The sequence below is a fragment of the Corvus brachyrhynchos genome, unplaced genomic scaffold (genome assembly GCF_000691975.1).
Source record: "Corvus brachyrhynchos isolate BGI_N302 unplaced genomic scaffold, ASM69197v1 scaffold490, whole genome shotgun sequence".
Taxonomy (NCBI): Eukaryota; Metazoa; Chordata; class Aves; order Passeriformes; family Corvidae; genus Corvus; species Corvus brachyrhynchos.
The window spans coordinates 75,712-80,479 of NW_008235774.1; the positions used below are offsets into that span (position 1 = coordinate 75,712).

Sequence of the window (4,768 nt, forward strand, 5' to 3'; positions counted from 1 at the left end):
CTTATTCTATAAACCCACAGAACTCTGCTAAAACAACAATCTGAAGTTAAAATAGCATCGACTAATTTGCACTCAGCATTTGAATATTCCTTATGCACTCTCTACAGTTGCAGAAATTGCAAAAAACCTGGAAGAACTTTCTACAGATCATATAGAGTATTTATTATTAAGTTGATTGCAGTAACAAGACACACACACTGTTTTTCTTTTGTTCAAGCCACAAAGTCATCATGATGTGAGACAGAAATCAAGATAGTTTGTCTCAAGCATAGATATAATCCTTGACTCTTACCTCATGCAGGTCTGTCAGGCAGTACTCTGTTGTATTCATCAGATTTTTTCACCTGTAAAATATCCCCAGTAAGACATGATTTTGAAATGTTCCCACTTTTTAAAACAAAAGATATAATACTTATTTACAGCTACAAATATGTAAAAAAACAAATTTACTCCTATACAGTTTTTACAGACAGATGAGAGGATCACAAGTTTATCAGTGGTTGCAAAGTATCTGTCTTGATCTACTTTATAAGGAGCTCCCCAATAAGACCAAGAGGCTTAAAATCAATTAAAGAAACCAAGGAATCAGGTTCTTCAGTGCAGAAGCTCTAATGATGACTTCATCATTAGAAAAAGGAACTATTGAGCAATGACAAAATAACAACAAACACCTGTCTGACACTCCTCACCCCTCAACCATGTTTCATCCAGCTCCAGTGACTGTTGGGATCTAAGCAAGTCTTGCCATGGCTCCAGGTGGATTCCTCTCCACCACACCTGGGACTCTGGCTTCATCTTTCCCATGAACTGCCTGAAAAGGGAGCCCTCAGGCCCAGGCTGCTCTTGGCCATACAGCAGCTGCTCTCCAGCACCACTTCAGCCTTTCCTTAGAGCAGAACAACAAAATTGCAACCATAAAAGGAAAAATAAAAATTCTATCTCTCCAAAAGGAGAGAGATGGCTTCACTGTTTTGAAAATGAAACATTTATTTTTTTTTATTTCAAGAGATTTCATCACTTTCTTTTACAGAAACCATGAGTATATTAGAATGCCTTGAAAGGAAAAACAATACAGTTTTGCCACTTGTAGAAGTATTAAAGCATTTCAGTCCAAGCAAGGTACAAAATTTTATACAAATCTATGTTCAGGAGCTTAAATAAGGAACAGGAAGGAAAAATGGGAAAAGAATTTTTAACTTCTCAAAATATTCAATAGAAACTTCATTAAGAAATTATTTGCCAAAAACTTAATTTGTACATTGAAGACTCACAGGAGAAGATCTACAGATGCAGATCCTCATCTACAAGAGGTCTAGCTATGCAGGAGGGCTGGCCCATTTACTGATTACTTACACAACAAAACAGAAATCTTTGCCCATGCTTTCTCTGGAGGTTGCCTTGCTTCTGCCCAAGACACACACACAAGTATTTTGGCACTGGGGTTACAGCTAATAAGGCCCACATCCTTCACCTCCTGTTTAAACCAGGCTGGCTCTGCAGATCAGCACCCTGCAAAGACTAACACCTGAGCAGAGGCACAGCACTGAGCACAGCCTTGACCTATTTTCCAGGGCAGCTCAGCTTGTTTGAAAATCACGTGAAGAACAGGGGGAAAGGTATAGCTCATGCAGGCTTTACAATAACGAGTTTCATGTACAGGAAGGGGAAATGCTAAAATTATTTATATGGTTTTACTAATAAGATGCAGGTTTGGAGGTTGAAGGAAGTTATTTTCTTTGGTAGAATAAATTCCTTATGGTCATAGAAAGTAAACAAGTAAATAAACCAATATCTCTGAGTGTTTAAATAAAAATGGAAAACAAAACACGCCAAAGTCATGCCTCAGCAATTACTTTGTTCTCATTATGCGCAAAGCAGGTTAATCTCCACATAATTTATAAAAGCCATAAGTTTTGCCAAGCTTTCACAAGTGCTATGGAATAACTTTCTGGAAACCAAATAAATCAGTCCAATCAATACCAAATAAGTTCCTTAGTTCTCCATGATCAGGGATGAGTAGAGGAGGATGACTTGGATGCAGGAAAAGCGGGCAGTGGGTGCAGAGATGGGCAGGCCAGGCAGCGTGGGCTTCCCAGAGCTTGGAGTCTGGCGAGTAACCCTGGCTCTCCCAAGCGGGCTTTGTGACTCGCCCCACTGCTGGTAGATCCCCCTGTGCTGGGATGAGTAGGGAAACAGGGCTGAGATTGCTCTGCAGGAGCTGCTCCCAGTCTGGAAGCAGCAGTCTTATCTATTATTCAGATAATGGGCAGCCTGCTAAAGAGTAGAGCAACCAGAAGAGGACTGGTCCATCAGCACTTTGAATTGGTTTTTCACTATTGAGCTGTAACAAAAAGTTATTTTTGGAAGACAGAATTTTACTCCTTACCTTTACTTGAAATGAATTTTCACTGCTGTGCTGTAACAAAAAGTTATTTTTGGAAGCAAGAACTTTACTGCTTACCTTTACCTGTTGTTTTAAGAAATGTGCAGCACAGTTTTATTTTGTTTGTACTGACCCCAAACTGTCTTCTGTTTAAAAAGAATGATATTTTAATAGATATTTATATAATAGTTATATAAAACCAAAATGGCAGTAAACAGATAAATTATAAATGAATTTTAATCATTAATATTCACTCAACTAAATGGATCAGTATTCTGAGAACATCGTTATTTTGTGTTCAGCATTTGTATATGACAGGTTTTATTTACTTGTGTACTTGTGTCTACAAACCCCAGCTGAGTCATGGGGTTTTTATTACCCTAGGGAATGAATAAACACAGGAAAAGATGGTCTCTCAGGGACATTACAATCTGAGAAAACACATCAAGTGCAGAGCAGAGGTGCCTAGTGCACTCTCAGGCCTTTCCAGCATACGAAGAGTAGCTAGAAATTCAGCTGAAAAGCAGTGCAAACCCCCAAAACACATCCAGTGTAGCATGGGGTACATTTCTGCAAGACACCTGCCCAACAAAAACTTGTAGCAACCAGGAGAGCGAACGATTATAACTGCAACACTTCTGCAGATCTGTCCCATGTCCCTTGTTCAGGACCTGTTGCTGGGACCCAGTTGGATCTATGGCCAGAACAAAGTGTGGAGGATGCTGTAATAATTAAATGGAGACAGAATTTCTCATGGAAGTCATGGTTACTGATGTAATTTAAAATACATCAATAGTTATCCTGCAGGCTTTTGGAGAAAGTAAATGACTCAGATGACTTTATTTTCCCGAAATGACCTTTCTCATCTCAAATAAATACATATCATTTTATATACCTAACCAGTACTTTTAATTACATTTGTTACATATAATTCCACTCAAGGCTTCACCTTTTTAATAAAATACATTTTTTCCTTTCTAAACCATAGTTTACACATTGTTGTATTCATGCTTAGTTCTAGTTGTCCTGGAATTCTATTAAATGCAACATGAAATTAATGTTATTAAGAACAAATATCAAGGTGTTTTCTTGGTCATTGAAACAATATTTCAAGCTAGCTTTGCCAAAATTTTTAGCAACTCTCTATTCAGTAACATTTAAATTGCAAAATAATCGTAAAAGCAGCATTAGCAGAGACATAAATGGTCTCAAAAAGGGCACACTACAGAAAAAAAATCTAATTGCAACTCCAAATTTCTTGATGCTTTTTCGTTCAAACTCTAAAAGTCCAAAAACTCAAAAACTGATGCTAGTGTCTATATTCAGAATGCTAACCAAGAGAATAATACTCTCCTCCTATGTTTTTACTTGCACAGACATTTTGTGAATATAAACCAGTTCTCCATTTTTCCACCTCTATGTTTTTAGCATCACTTTTTAAAAACAAAATGGAAAGTAAAAATAACCTTGGCTACATTATGCAGCAAATGTAGGCAAACCTTTAGCTTCAGCATGACTTCATAACAGAAGCTGTCCACTGGTGTCCCTACAAAGACCTTTTTGCACAATCAGCTTAAATTAGTAAAGACATATGATGCATTAAGCCATGCACATTACACTGAACAGTGGTTCAGGCTTGAAAGTGCCTAATGTTGAATAAAGTTTCCCACCAGCTGTTTTTGTGTTGTTTTGTGCTCTCATTTGAGCTATTACATAATGTGTTGAGATGAAAAATTTGCATATAAAGATATAAAGGTTTGTTTTCTAGAGACAAAGCAGTTTATAATTTTAGTTCATACTCACAGAATAAAGCAGACAGATCAAATCAAAAGCAAAGAAAGGTATGGCAAATGACGTTACAGACCAACACTTTCAGGAAGTATTCTTATAATATGAAGACATATTTTCATCATTTAAGAGTCATAACTTATGATAGATTGAAACGAACATTCTTCTGCCTGAATTATCATAGTCTAAAGCCATTATGTACACTGACTTACTGCAACACATGAAAAGGAGGGGAGAAAAATGATAACTGATATATTGCACACCATTTTTTACTCCAAAAATACCCAGTGAATGATACAAAGTGTGCACAATATTGAATCAGATAAATTGAGTGTGAATGCACACACACAAGATTTATTGCAACAGCACTAACATTTTGTCCATTGTATACTTGTGCACACAGAATGCAATCTACTCTGAGGTGGAAAAAGGAAACAACAATTAGCAGGCATGGCAAGTGCCCCAATGATTAGAATCTCACTGAGTTATTACAGAAATGGGCTGCAGTTTTGAAAAGCTTTGCTGCTGATTAGGAAAAGGACTGAATGTCTCCTTCCAGGAGAAAACCTGGGGATAAGAGTGCATCAGTAATCCCAT

The 4,768-nt window shown here is 37.3% G+C and overlaps 1 long non-coding RNA gene across 1 annotated transcript in view; it reads right to left on the bottom strand.

Annotated features, from left to right (window-relative positions):
* Window positions 1–288: 288 nt before the first annotated feature.
* LOC108444761 overlaps window positions 289–4,768 on the bottom strand; it is a 35,966-nt gene continuing 31,486 nt past the window's right edge. Inside the window, exon 3 of the long non-coding RNA XR_001859437.1 lies at window positions 289–344. This is a non-coding gene — a long non-coding RNA (uncharacterized LOC108444761). The remainder of the gene's footprint in view (window positions 345–4,768) is intronic.